Source organism: Cavia porcellus, unplaced genomic scaffold, assembly GCF_034190915.1.
Source record: "Cavia porcellus strain 051 isolate PalLab524CR breed Dunkin Hartley unplaced genomic scaffold, mCavPor4.1 scaffold_4, whole genome shotgun sequence".
Taxonomy (NCBI): domain Eukaryota; kingdom Metazoa; phylum Chordata; class Mammalia; order Rodentia; family Caviidae; genus Cavia; species Cavia porcellus.
Window position 1 is genome coordinate 39,380,615 of NW_026947487.1, and position 15,873 is coordinate 39,396,487.

Sequence of the window (15,873 nt, forward strand, 5' to 3'; positions counted from 1 at the left end):
ATAAATAAAAAAACCCTAAATGGTTAGGTAGCTGTGTGGGAATATTATGTATTTAGTAATATTATAAGGTGCATTTGCTCCTATTCTTTATTGGCTCTTCCTTATTTACACTTAAAAAGTGCAATATAGATAAGTCCAGCTCTGCCTGGGCAGTCATTCCTGGTTTATGAGTTGCGTTATGTGGGGTTCTCTGGAGGAAAAGAATCAATTGAAAATTTGAAAATATACATATAATTATGCAAGGGGATTTATTAAGTAACCTGTACAGGATCAGACATGGAAGGGTTCGCAAGGCCCATGTGTGGGATCGGAGAGGGAGAGCATGAAGTAGCCACCTGTGCCCTCCAGAGAATCAGAGTGGCCCCTGCATGAGGAAGGGCAAAGGCCTGGAATCTCACTGTGCCATTGCCAGTGAAAGTCTTAAGCTGGAAGACTGGGGAAGCTGGAGACCAGTGTTCAAAGACAGTAACAAACTCCAGAGCTCTTCCATCCATGAATACTTCCTTCTTTATTGCCTTTCTATTTCACCCAGCTAACAAGCGTATGGATTAGTGCCATCCACATCTGTGGTGTGTCTGCCCCTATCAGTTTCCTGGCCTATCTGTCAGTGACCCACAGGTACACCTTGAACTTTGTTCATCTGGTCTGAAGTGCTTGATCAAGTCATGTTGACATATAACAGTTCACAGCCACATGTGTGTTGTGCCATGCAATTTGTGAAGAGCAGAGAATTTTGCCATAAAAAGTGACTTGGTTTGGATGATGAAGCATATGGTCACTGCCATTATTATGGTTTCCATGAAACGTCTCCTAAACACTCATGCATGGAGGGTTTGATTGCTAATGCAGCAATGTTAAGAGGTACGGTTTGCAAAGGTAGCTGAGTCATGAGGTTGCTGACTTCATCCAATGATTAATTTATGGATGGTTTCATATTTGAGTGGGGGATGTGGCCCCGTTCAGGTACTAGGTCACTGGGTGTATAGCTTTGAAAGGTATGTCTTATCCCCAGCCCTTCCCACTCTCTCTGGCTCTTTCCCAGTCTGCTTCCCATCTGTGAGCAGCTTTCCACTACCATGGCTCAACTGCCTTGATATTATGTCTCAACTCCAGCCAAAAGCAATGGAACCAGGTGATGATGGATTGAAACCATGAGTTAAAATAAACTCTTCTTCTTTAAGTAGTGTCTCTCAAGCATTTTGTCCAGTGATAAAAAATCACAGAATACATTACAAGAAGAGTTGTTTGTGGTGACTAGTTGTGAAAGACAACAGTGATACCATAGATGTTTTAGGGACCTGACTTTACCAGTTGGGTTGGAGAACAAACATTTCCTATAGCCTCATAGTATCATCGATGTATAAATTGGCATTCCAGCTTCCTTTGCAAGTGGTTTTCCAGTCTTTGGATACTAGCTGAGACTAGCTAGGGGGGACCACAGCCTCCCTCTGCGTCTAAGCTGCAACTGAGATGCTCAGGAAATGCACCCACAGAAACGTCAGAAGCACAGCAGCCAAGTGTTCTTCCAGTCAAGGAATTCCTGCAGGCCTTAACTTCTCTCCCTATCTGCTGCTTCAACTCTGGATTTAGCTTCATTTTCTTTCTGGAGAATCTGTTAGATCCTTCTCAGTGGTGTGGGCTAATGCAGGATCTATCACAGGGGATACTTTGGAAGCGTGATAGTGATATTTCTGCATTACTGTACTTGAGTGGGTGCCACACACTTGCATTGGTTGGATACACTGGAACCACTAGATTCTCTGCAGGTCATAAAGATGTCTTGTGTTCTGTCTTTTGAATGCCCTTGAAATGATTTCTATAAATGAAAATCTTGTAGATGATTTTCTGACTTTGAAAACTAACTTCACTATGCATTTAAAAACATTCTTTCCCTGGGGTTTTAGGTAAATGCAACTATCATGCAAATCAAGAAAAATACTACTTTGTTGTAGTTTACCAGCATGGTTAACCGTTGTAACAAATCAGAAGACCAAGGACAGTACTGATCTGAGTATCTGAACAGCTGATAGTATGGGTGACTACAATCTGGAGTTGTAGTTTCATTATCTTCTTGGTCTTTGCATTTATGTGATACACCACTATTATTTTGTAATGAATAGCTTTTGTAAACTGTGAAATTCTTTGACAGCTTATGTTAGAGTCAGGATATTATATGGATGTGACATGTAAGTAGGTTATATTATTGAAGAATTTATTTCTGATATAAAAAGCAGGTGTTAAGAATTAGAGAGTTAAACCTCAATGCATGACCATTGCCAAAGGAGCCTAGAAAGAGCATTTCCCATTCTAAAGATCCTAAAGTGTGGACTTCTGGGGTCAGCCAGGCGGTAACTGTGAAAGATATTGACACCTTTTCCATTTCTGGGTAGCTCTGATAGTCAGTAAATAGTTTTGTAAGGAACGAGAGATAGTTACCTACATTTTCTGCTGATTCAATTGGGATTTAAAAAATACATTAGTACGTCTTTGCATTTTACAGTCATCTTGGGGAGTTGGTATATGTACTTAATACAGCTTGTTTATTTTTTAAATTACCTTCCCTTCTCCTCTTTCCCTCTTTTATTTAATTCTCTTTTCCCCCTTTTTCATTCTTGTTGATATTGTTAATCTCAGTTCATGTTTATGGGTTTGTTTTGTTTTGTTTTGTTTTTTGTGGGGACACAGAAGAAATCAACAGTTCCTCCTCGAGATAATCCTTTGCTATTTGAATGTAGTGAGTATCCAGTTTCTTCTTCTAAACCTTCTATGAGTCTTCAGTCATAAAGGGTGATTATTTCTTTCAAACAGGGAACATTATGCTTCCATTAGTACAAGCACGGATACTACAGCTTATTTGATTGTTTGTAGTGATAGTTTAGTAATCGTATGGTTACATTACTTTCAAAATCAGACAAATGCTCCAGAGTCTATTGTAATTGCTATAGGTCAGCTATAATTGCTTTAAAAGTTTTGGGGTTAAGCTTCTGAGGAACTTTCTAGGAATCTGGAGACATAGTCTCTTTGTAGACAAATAATGACATAAATAAAGACACAGCACTCGTTAACTGGCTTGTACTATAACTGGAATGCTAACAATGCACTGGTGACTATAGTGACAGAATTGAAATTCTATGCAAACTTATAGATCAGGAACAGTCAATGAATCTACTTCTAAAATCCTCATCTGGGTGTTACTTAGCTATTGAGAGTTCACAGCCAGGAACAAAAGGTTTTAGGAATAGTCAGATTAAAAACAATTTAAATTCCTAATCAAGAGTAAAATTAGAAAAGAAAGCATACGAGAAAATGAGTACTTTACAGGATACAGTACTCAAAGTTATGTGTAATATTTCTTAATGGTATGTGATTAATAAGCACATTTTTCAGAGTTATTTTGGCATAAAAAGTAGCTAAGCAACATAACTACGCAGTCATTTCACATCTCTCTTAGGTGAAATTGGCAGTGTTTCAGAAAGCATTACCAAACCAGAGTTTCAGAGTCTTTTGAAAATAGTCATTTTTCTCTCTGTAGATTTGAATTATTTTCTTTTGTTGAAATTGATTTCTTTTAGTGCTTTTCATTTTTCAGTAGATTTCCTCATTACTCATTTCTATCAAAGTGTCAATAGACCCTGAGAACGAGGTACACTCACACTCCTGTGTATGTGCTACGCAAAGAACTTTATTCCCAAGGCAATTTCTTTTTACACTGTGAGTTATGCATATACTTGTTACTTTGTATTTTGAGTTTTAACCATTTAAACAAGAAAGACTATAATTGATTAAACATCAGTGGTATATTTAGTTGTATTATTTTTATTAATTGCAAACAATATTTTCTATCCATTGTTTTCTCTTTTTACAGATACTTGACATAATTTCACATAGCCTGCTGATCCCTTTGGCAAGGCTGTGTTGTTTTTCCATCATTAGAGAACAATTTCCTTCTCTTAACTTGATAATCTGCTTTAAGTCCGTAAGTCAATAACCTTTTAGCAAGCCATTTATTGACGGGGTGTTCATGGTGACAGGTACAGTGGCTTAAATGAAGAATAATTGGTTTACTTGAGCACCTTGAAATCCTTAGTTTAGAATATTGCAATAACAACGGTTTCTTCTGAGGACATTATATCATTTTTGCCTTTTGTAGAATCCAGTGTGCCCACTTAGATCTCCCCAGCCAATGGATGGTTTAATTTGACTTTAATGATATCCTATTTGGCTCTATAAACCCTGCTGAAGCCATTTTTGCCATGCGGATAATAATGTAATCTAGTCTATAATAACATTAGGTGATAATGAAAGCAGATATTAGAGACATAACCATTTTCATATTTAATAGAAAAGCAATGTGTTCTAAGTAATTAAGTTAGGGCTTTAACATGATATTGTCATCACATGTTAACTGTGTTTTGGAAGACTGTTTTTTAGGTCTAAGTAGATGTAATTTAAAATGTCCCTGTCCTTGTTTTTCTGTTAAGATATTTTGCTGTTGCGGTTTTGATGTGATAGTTTCTAGGATCGTTGATTTGCCAGAGCCCAAATATAAAAATAGCTCAAAGCAACCAAACAAGTAAACAAAGACTTCGTTCCAATGAAGTCTTGAGGATTGAAACTATGGAAATCAAGTAATATTCCTTCTCTTTGCTAAGAAAAACTGATCTATTGCTCTTTTCTTAGAATGTCACTCTGCCACAAGTATATTTTGTTTGTACTAAACAACATCTTTTGTACTAAGATAGGAGTGATTTCCATCAATTTCTCAAAGCTTAGTTGAAATATATGAGAAGATTTTAAGTATAATAGTAACATGAACCATGTGACATGACTAAGAACATGTCCTTCAGTATGTACATAGTCTTTAAAACATCACTTTACATAATAATTAGTGTCCTTGTAACTTGGTAAATTGGAAGTTCTTGTAAATTGGAAGCTTCCTAATTGAATTCACTTTATGTAACCAAGGTGAATAGTTTTTTGGGTCTGCACATTTTATATTTTCTGTTAATGCCTTAGAGTGGAATTTTGTGGCGTTTCACCCTCTAAGGACTATATAGATGAATGGATTATGCTACATAACAATACTCTCCAACTGGCTTTCTCACCAGCAATATATGGAGGAAATTTTTCTGCATGAGATGCGTACTTTATTTTTTAATGAATGCCTTGCATTTTTCTTTGTAAAAATAAGGTATTTCATATCTTAAGATCCAAAAGTTAAAATATTATGCACATTTGAAACAATAACTTTGGTTTTTTTTGTTTAAAGAAATATCTTGCTTGTTATAAACATGATTCTACTGTGAAATTCTCTGAAAATTGTAATTTTTTTTACTATAAAAACCAAAGATAATTATATTGTAAACAGTTGTTTTAACCTTAGATTACTGTATTATAGGGAAATAATGCAGTGTATTCTTTAAAAAAATACAGAAAGTACTCTGTAGTTGTCCCCTAGATTATAAATGTAATTATAGTCATTATTCACTTTGCTTTTAAAATTAGCAATTATTAGCTTTTGAAATTATAATTAAACCTTCAACTGATAGAAAAGGCTCTGCATACTCAATCACTTCATTAATGATTAGCTATTTTTTAAAATAGTATTTGACAAATCATTTACTTTTAGAGATTTAGAGATTCAAATCACCATTAAATGTTAATATTCTATATTAAATTTTACATTGTTTCACTAAGATTAAATGTGTACTTATTTTAAAAATACTAAATATTATTAAATTAGAAATTATTACATATATTATTGCAATGATACTACTAAAATGTTTCCTTTTAAATTTTTATCATGTATGTAAAAAATAATTTCTGAGTGATCTCTGCCTGGCTTAGGACTCTTTACATGTTTCTTTCTCTGTGCAGAGTATAAATTTTGTGAGAACTTTATCATATGAATGAAACATTTCCTAGTTCTTTCAGTAATGTAAGTACTCATGAAATGAAGAAAATAAAGAAATAGCTAATATGAGTGTATGTGCTATTCTTTATTTATGATGAAAACACTTCTGGTGTTACTTTCCAGCAGGGAGACATCCTTTAGTCATAATATTTAAGGCTACCATGTCGTTAAGTCTGGCCTTAAATATTAGTGACTGTACATGGTTTACCCATTTTCTGCATCTGTAGTGTGTTGCAATGCTGACTGCACCTGAAGTCATTACTATATTTTTAACAAAGTGCTCTAAGCTGCAACCTCTGTTGATTAACCATGCTGTTTGAGTGGGAAAACTATTTTTTTATTCATACCTCCAGATCATTACGAACCAAAGGCCTTCAGGGTAGTCTGTCATTGAGATACAGAAATAAAATAGACATTCATGCTTGGGTTTCTGATACACAGGCAAAAGTCATTTTCCACTCAAAGTGAACCCTTCAGAGGCCAGGCTGGCTGTTTGTGATACAGAGATGGTAGCATTCCCTTGAGCTCTTAGAGCCCAGGTGTGAATATCCACATGCAGTTGGATTTAAGTGTTGCTGAACACAATGCAAAAACCTGGTCCAGAGACAGGAAAGGAACCGACTAGAGTGTTGTCTCATGTAATCTCTGAACTGGCCTCTATGTTGGGAAGCCACAGTTTTTAAACCGACAATTTTTTTTTTTTTTTTTTTGCAATCACTAAACAATAATTAAAATTAAAAGAACCATTTTTGAAACTCCTATTATGGGTTGAGCATCTACAAGCATTAATTGCCAAATAATTTTTAAAATCATTCTATGAAAGTTTTATTTTGATAAAATTCTTTTCTAAAACCAAAACATGAAAATCTTAAAAATACGGTTAGGAATTCATAGCTTAAAAACCTGTTTCATTGCTCAGTGTATACATGAGTGCCTTTTTCTCTTGGTTTATTTAATTACTAGAGCATATACACTTTGCTTAACCTGCCATTATCTTATCCACATGTGAGGGCCAAGGCATGTTAAATCTCTGAGCCAATTTCGTTAGCAAGCCAATAGCCAATAATTCGGACAGAGCTTCCAGGTAAGAGACCTTTCTTAGGACTATGCGAGGCAGAGATCTTAACAATGCAGTGGAGAAGGTGGTTTTTATCCTTTGTGGGATTGAGAACAGGCTGCTCTTCTGACACTTTCATAGATTCATGGGATATTATATGTGATCCTGTATTTAGAGATCAACTCAGATTTTTAAAAATTTCTTCTCTTACCATTTTCCCTATTAAATACTGGAGTATGCACTTAAGTATGTATTTACCTCTGCCTGAGAATCCATTCTAATTAAAAAAATATTTGATGAATTTACTGGGAATTTCAAAGTGTTTCTGAAAAATGAGTTACTATCAATCTTTTTTAACTAGAACACTTGGAAAAGCTACGCTTTTACTGTCTTATTTTTTGCCACTGTGTGTACTGCTTAGGGTTTTGTTAGTGCTTTTAATAAGGCCACCCTTTGAACTCACAGTGTGCTCGTGGCCAATGTATGTTTCACATACTTTCTTCCGTTTTCCCAAACCCACAGTTTTTATGAGAGATATGCTCTTCTGTTTTGTTTTGCTTTGCTTTCTGTTCCTTTTTTTTTTTTTAAAGTTGGGTTTATGAAAGCTTTTAATCTGAAGGAAGGAAAATCCCTGCAGAGTCAGTGCTGACCTTCCCTGTCCTCTACATTAATTTTTGTATTGACTTCAACAGAAAACTGACTGGATCACGGGAAATTCTCAATTGGGTTTATTAAGATGGTCAATGGAGAGGGAAATACACAGAGTAGGCTCAATCCTTGATTGAAATCCAATGTTAAATGTCTTCTGCTTGTGAAGTCTGCCTTTTGTTTCTATGTTGGACTCTTTTGGATGCTACTGTGCTGTGATAAGCTCATCTATTTCAGCAGAGTATACAGAAGATTCAGGAGGAATGATAAATGGAGAGGAAAACCACTTACTCGTACTGCTTTTTGTCATAGTCATGTCCTCTTGTTCCATCATACGTATTTTCCTACAATAAGTTCAACTATTATTATGGCTTTGTCATTTTACAAGAGGAGACTAGCTGCGAAATTTCTGATGGACGCCAAAGAGATGGAGCGTTACTCTGTATTTTGTAGATGATTGATAGGTTTAGTGTCTGGAATTGGAGAAAGTGGACATACAGTATAGCAGCTCACTTGAGACTTTCCTCCCTCTGTCACTGAGGAAATTATAGGAAACCTCAGTATCTAAGCTGTTCATAAATATGTGGCAGGCCTTTTTTGTTATTCTGTTATCTTTTGTTCTTTCATACTGCTGGACAGAACAAAAACAAAGGAACCAACTCTTGTTTTAATTTAAGAGAGTGAGTGAATAATATGATTAACAATACTGTTTTTTTCCTTACTAAAATGCAAAATCCTGATTTAATTGGGGGTAGCATACTGTTGAGTATCTCTCTCTCTCTCTCTCTCTATATATATATATATATATATATACATATATATATATATATATTCATCCTATATTGAGATTCCAGTTCAATGAGACAATATTAGAAAATGTGTTTGGCTTAGTGTCCTCTTGCATCTCTCATTAAAACTGAAGAAAAATAGAAACATGCAAAGAAGATTAAAGAGAGGAGAAGTGATTTGGAAGTGCTATGAATTTCAAGGTAACTGCAAATAGTAATTACTGCTAGAAATAGTTTTGTAAAGAATATGCATAGGGCCAACCCTAGTAATATATTTTAATGCTATTATAATTTTACATTGGAAATATAAATATGGTATTATTTATAGCAACTCCTTATCAACTGCAAAACCAAATTCCAACATCCTTCTTTTGCATACAACTTTCTTTCTTGATGGTAACAAGTGGTATCCTTCAAAAAATCTTCACAGCAGGGTAAAATGATTTTTTTTAAGACAGGTAGACTATTGTGTTTCTTAATGCAAGTTTAGTTGAATTCTGTTATAACAATAGCAATTTAAAAGTTACAGTGGTTTTGATTTTTTTCTCTAATCAGCACCATGCTGGTTATAAACAAAAAGTTTCATTTAACAATTTTCCTGCAATATGCTTGATTGTTAATTTCCAGGTCAGCATTTAGTCTATGACAGTTTCATGGGGTGATAATATATGCTTATAATGGACAGGCTATTTAAAACTGTGATGAGGTCACCTGTCTAATGCTGTCGAATTACTGTATCGCTCTCTCTTGCTTACTCAGAATCACTTCTCATTGGGGTTTGATAATTTACCATCCTTAATGACTGTGTACTGTTCAAATAGGACTGCTACCTTAGCACTGCCTAATTTATCACAAACAGTTCGCATTCTGTTCACTGTGTACCTCATTTCTCAGGCAAATTGTTCATTTTTCCCTGCCTTCTTTCCTTTCTTTCCTGTTTTTTTCTTGTAATATTTTCTATAAGTATAACTAAAGAAATATTTCTCATTCTCAGGTAAGGCCTTATGTTGTCTTTAATGTCTTGTTTCAGATACTGCCAGGCATTTCTTGGATAGGAAGTCTTATACTACATCACATATTGTGCAGATAAGTTTAACTGAAAACTTTCGTTTGATTCTAGCATGTCATAAATGATTTTTAAAACTTTAGTTGAATCATTTCAGGATACTTTTCATCAGTAAGCCAAGAGCACATTCAGAAAATCAGAGAATTTTAGAGTTGAAGCAGACTTTAGAAAGAATTTCCTTTAAATCCATCAAATGCAAATAAAAATATGATTCTTATAGCAGGGACATTTTCATTTTTTCCACAGAAATTGCTGCCATGTATCCTTGTTCAGTGAACAGGAGAAGTGCTAAGTCATTGTTCCCTGTGTACCTTATGTATGAGCAGTCTGAACAATCAGATAACAGCTGTCCCCAATCTTTTTTATGGAGTTTTCAGCCCACTTTATCTTCTTGTGTGACATCAGTATTACCTGCTGATGAGGTGGACTTTCTGGTGTGGCCACACTGAAGTTTGCAGTGGTTTTTTTGAACTCCTTGTGGTGAAGAATCCTTCTTTCTCCTCCTCCTTCCTCTGTCTTCCTTTTCTCCACCCACATGCCTCTCTCTCCTTTCTTGTCCCCCTCCTCCTTCCAACTCATTCCAAATCGATTATTTCATAAAATATAAGAAGGCTATTTTACAAAATTGAATAAAAAGGAAAAAAAAGAGCCTTGAATTTTTATTATTAGATCCAATAGAAATGAAAATGTAAACTTGCTACAAAGTTTTCTAAAACTATCTGCTTGATAGCTACACTCGTCTCCCGAGGGTTTGTAAGAAGCACTTCAAGTTGAGTAGCACTGCTCTCCATCAGCCAGATGGATGGTGGTATGGTGTGATTTCCATTTTCTCCTATCTGGAGTTTTCTGTATCTTAAATATTCATCCAGTGGCAAAAATGATTGATTCATATTTTATATGAATCTGTTTTATATGAATCTGTTTTACATCTGTTTGGTGACTCTTTTGATAGACTATGTAGGTTAAATTCACTTTATTCTATCAGTTTCATAGTAGCCAGCTCAGCCACTCTTACGTTATTAATATTTCTGTTATACTGGCTATTATATACTTAAGATATCTACAATAGCACCATGAAGACATTCTATGTGGATGAATTTGTTACATAAGATGGAAAAATATGTGAGGTGTATGTACCCGTGTGTATCTTACCAAGGAGTATTCATAGAGAGGTCTTGGCACCATTCCCCTTTACTTACTTTTCCTGTTTTTTCTGATGTCCACTCACCCACTCATTCTTGGAGGAAACATTGCACTTTGTTGTTGTGGGGGATCCTCAGTTGCCAGTTTGCACCTGTTCTCCAAGTTGGGTCCTATTGATTGCTCAGCTCATGGCTCCTTGGGATTTATCTAGATTCCAAAGAATTTAGCTCTTGACTTTGAATCATAATACTTAGGCCTTACAAAGTTCCTCCTCCTCAACAGAACTATGCATGTGCAGCTCTGCACTGAACTGTTGCACTGATGGTAGAGATCTCTTATTCATTGTGGAGTGCTAACTATCTGGGATAACAAGATGAAATGGATCTGGATCCTGTACCCAGGCACTTAGAATTTGGAAGGATATAGACATAGGAAAAAATTGTTAAAGCCTGCTATGATAGTAGTCTTTATGAGGTATTGTGAAAATAGAAAAGGTAACAAATAATTAATTTTGAAGAGAAGTCAAGAAAAACTTTATCAAAATGTGACAATGGACCTGAAGCAAGAATATTCAGTGGTGCAGGATGCAAGTGTCCTGTTGTGTCAGGGAAGAGTGAGGTTATGTGCACCACATCCTAGGGTAGATGGAATCTTCAGTGTGTACCTGTGAGTGTGTAAATGTGTACTGTATAAATGTGAGGATATTTAGGCTTTGGAGCTGCATATTCAGGCTCCCAGTTTAGTGATGATTCCTGGCCTGATGCTGTGTTTAGATTCCTCTAGCAACAACCAAAAGGTGGTATTTACTTGTAAGTCTAAACTGGAGCCAGCACAGAATCTCTTTAATATTTCCATGGAAAAATTGTAACAAACATTCATGCTCAATGAATGGGAAATTAAGATTTGTAGATGCTTGCTAAATTTTGGAAGAGTTATGAAGATCTTTGGAGTAGTGAGAAATGTTCATATTTCAGAAACATACCAGAAATTATGACGTTAATTTCAGACCTAATTTATTTGCATTAGTGTAATAAAAATTTTCATCCAGTTAGCTCATGTAGAAACATTTTCTATGCACACACACAATTATGAGGAATAGTATTCTATTTCCATGTAGTAACTGTCTTTTGAAACATTTTTTGCATATACTTTTAACTTTAATGTTAATTTAAATATTTTAAAGCCTGTTATCACTTCTCAGAAGTGAGAACTTAACGTATTACTTTGAGCCATAAGGATTTAATTTAATACCCTCCAGTTGAGGAGTCAGATAGAAAGGAGGATTGCTTATCCTCTGTCAAACTGGCACAGGGGTTGTGGTTGGGGCAGATGAGTAAGACAGAGAGCAACGGGGGCTAGGGGTTTAGCTCAGCGGCATAAGCGCCTGCCTTGAAAGCAGGCAGTTGTGAGTTCGATCCCCGGTACCTATAGAAAGGAAAAAGACAAAAAAAAAAAAAAAAAAAAAAAGACAGAGAGCAGCATTATGGGAAGGGTAAGTAGTTGCCAGTCTGCAGCTATGAATTTTATTTATAGACCTTAACATACAGCATTATAAAGAGTGATGGAGTACATAAATAGGAGATGTGCCTCTGATTTGTGTTCTAGAAGAATCAATCTGGTGGCACTGAGTGTATGGAACAACTAGAGGTGAAATGGGAGCCTGAGGGACTGATTAAGGGATTCCAGGAACATGGACACAATGGAGATGTGCAAGGAACTCTCCGTGTAGTTACTACTTTTATTCATTTAGCAGATAGACCCACCAGTCACTAGGCAAGGAATGTAAAAGGGAACAACACAGACATGGATCTTGTCCTCAATGAGTAGCAAGTGATGCCTGGGACAGCCTGCAGCTCTCAGATTAGGTGACTAGAAGCAAGCTGATACGCTCATCATGCTCAGTTACAGTAAATAGAAGAGGAGAAAGAGATTGTACATGGAGTTGAGGAGTGGCTCCTCAGAGGGGCAGTGACATTCAGTTTTGGATAAATGAACTAAACTGGTTGGGAAGTAATAGAGACTTTGGTGTTGAGAGACATAGGTAGTGCTTCCTAGACCTCCATGTGCATTGGACTTCCCTAATGTCTTGTTCAGTTCAGCTCTGAGACATAATACTTGACACCCCCATTTTAAAGGGAGAGAGGTTTATTTGGGTGCATGTTTTCAGTCCATGAATGGCTTTAAAGCAGAAAGAGCATGGTGGAAAGGAACTGTTCTCTTCTTGGTTCTCAGGAAGCAGAGAACAAAGATAGGAGCTGGCAAGGAAGATACACCTTTGCAGGTGACACCCCTGTGACCTGCCGCTAACCAGCGCCCCCATATACATATACAGCCAGTCACTGCCACAACTGAATCACCTTCCCAAAGCCCTGCCTGTGAACATCGGAGAGTTTTGAGGGTCATTCTTGATCTAAACTGTAGCACTTGCTAATGTTGTTAAAATACGGATTCTTGTGCAAAAGGTCTGAATGGATACTGAGAGTCTGTGTCTGAGAAGCTCAAGGTGATGCTGATGTTGCTGGATCATGAACCACACTCTGGTGAACTTGTAAAAAGCGAGTTAAAGATACCTACAGTGCACACATATGCACATGCATGCACGCACACATGTATACACACACTCACTGCTGCTACATACACCAAACTTTAGGAGAAAATTATAGCAAATTTCTTCAGGAACAGTGCTGTTTGTAGATCAAGGAATGCCTGGATATGTGTGCCTACACATTCATTTATAATAAAATTGCTTTTTGCAGAAAGTCTGTAATCTCACTCATCTTGAAAATAATTGGTGATGTCAAGCTGGAATGAATATGTTTTGTTGACTTTACTTATGGTTGTCAAAGGGGAACAATGAACTCATCTTTACAGATAACCATATCCAAACCCCACTTTATTTTTGTGTTGACTTTTCAACTCTAATCCATAAAAAAAGAAAGAAAAAACCAAAATGTCCAGCTAACATTTTTAAGAAATGTGTTTTTTGGGAGGAAAATGATGTGGAATATTTTTTGCCTCCAGGGAAGAAGATAGCAAATGTCATTTGTGAAATAAATATATATAATTGCATGTCATATTTTGAGCCTGTACTGAGAAGCAGATGTTTTGGTGTTTGCTTGTGAGTTGCCTCACTACCAAAAGCAGTTGAGAAAGAATCCTTAGCTTCTTTTTCTCTGCCTATTAGATAAGAAATGAAAAGGATAGAAGTAACAAAAAGGACTTTTCTGAGATACAGATAAGCGGAGAGGAGGATTCTTTCTAATAATTTCTGTGTATTCAAATGCGACTGAGGTTTTTTTTTAAGTAGGCATTTGGCTTAAAGCTATCTTTTTTATAAGTAACTCTCTTTGCTATAACTGGTGAGCATTCTTATCGTTCTGAGCATTGTCCAAATACATTCTTAGGAACTGGAGCATATACTGGCCTCTTAATAATTGGAATATTTTTCTGATTGGGACTGTATTCTTTTTAGTGTGTCTGCTGGAATGACATGGTCTGTGAAAATATTCTAGGCATAAGACTTTCCATTTCTAAATTGGTCTTGTAGATTTATTTTCTTTTATACTTGTTCATTGACTACTCTCATTTAACAAAAAAATGAAAGAAAGAAAGAAATCAATTGCATGAGGAAGATAGAGATGTTTCAGTTTGACTAATAGACCAAAACCTCATTAGGGAGAAAACAGTTGTATAATGAAAGGTGCTTAACATCAGAAGACCTGGATTAAAGTCCTGGCTCAGCTCCTGACCAGCTTAGTAACCATCGCAAGGCCTCTCTCTGCTCGGCTGGGAGTACAGAGAAGGTGAAGTGCATTTATAATGGAGTAATATGTGCCAGGCGAAAACGTTTTCATGCGGACAGCACTGCCAGAGAAAGTGCTTCAAGTAGAAAAATGGTAAGTATTTAAATATTGCCACTTTATGGGTGTACAATGCAAATACTGAACCATGTTGAATTCACATTTCAAAATGTCTAAATTTTTGGTTTTGGAATTAGTAGCAAAATGTTTGGACAATGCTGTGACAAAAGAAGCAGATGTTGCCTGCAGAACTGAATCTGTGCATTCAGAGTAATGCGAATTTTGTCAATTATATAAAAAAATCACTTTTGAAAAGTGATCAGTTTTAAAAAATGTTGCTTTTACTTTCATATTTACAGTCTTTCCAAACTATGAACATTTTTCTCTGGCATGTGTCACGTAAATTTTAATTTCCTGTAATTTTCTGCCAGCAGAAATATAAATTCTTTGATTGAGTCCATGATAAAGAAATAAAGCCAAATTTCAGGGACTTGTAGCTGCATATAGTTTATAGCCACTCTCATACTGTTTTTATGTATTAGATACAAAAAAAAAAAACCCTCAAACCTTTTGCACCGGTAATGTACATATGTGTTATATTTTATACATGAAATACAGAGTAGCTGGAGTCTGCAAGATTATTTTGTTTGTATCTCTCTCTTTCCTAAAAAAATGTTACTTGAGGGTAAAGAAAATTAGAATTTTGAAATTAATTCAATCACTGCTCAAGGTGTATAAAATATTATGGCAAAAATAAAATATTTATTTGCCATGTATTTATTAAGTGCAGAATTAGTATCGAAGAAAGAATATGCTAATATTAGAAAATGTAAAGCTGTTACACCCAGGGTTGCCCATATGTCCTACTGTTCATACCTACAGTATGCAAATATGGGGGAGAAGCTACTACTTTCAATTGCAGACATCAATCAAGAAGGTGCAGAGGTGAAGGACCAAAATGGGGATACTGGATTTGTGTGTTTTTAAACATTAGAAGAAGTCTTTGCAAGAATTACCTTGGGTAAAATCACACGTGAAATTGGCTTTTTTGGTGACTCAAATTAAACTTTCGAGTTTATGATATTTTAGTTAAAAACAGGTACTGAGGAATTTGTGTATTAATACATTGGCCTCAGGGAAAGTCCAACACAGAGATTTTGTCAGTTTGGGCACGGAGAAAATGTTCTTAATTTCTTTTCTGACTCAACCCAGAATACAAACGAGATCATTTAGGGTATCTAGACAACATTTTGATCTGACATAAAAAGTAAAAGCTAGCTAAATAGTCATGCGTGACATCTTCATGGATTAAAACACTCATAACTAAATAAGGGAAAAATATTTCCTTACAGTTCAATCAAAAGTGTGGTTGGCCACTCAGTAAATGCTATCTTATAACCTTTGACTCTATGGATCAGTGAGGTATAAAAAGTGGATTATATTACTTTTTATTGTGA

At 35.7% G+C, this 15,873-nt stretch overlaps 1 protein-coding gene across 3 annotated transcripts in view; it reads left to right on the plus strand.

The window, feature by feature from the left end:
• Gpc6 (glypican 6) overlaps positions 1–15,873 on the plus strand; it is a 1,068,618-nt gene that overhangs the window by 67,573 nt on the left and 985,172 nt on the right. Inside the window, exon 1 of one of the 3 annotated variants that reach the window (XM_063246933.1) lies at positions 10,070–14,512. The exons of the other annotated variants lie outside the window; for them this stretch is intronic. The gene's annotated coding sequence lies outside the window, so the exon portion shown is untranslated. Of the gene's footprint in view, positions 1–10,069; positions 14,513–15,873 lie in introns of those variants that run through there. 3 annotated transcript variants of the gene reach the window in all.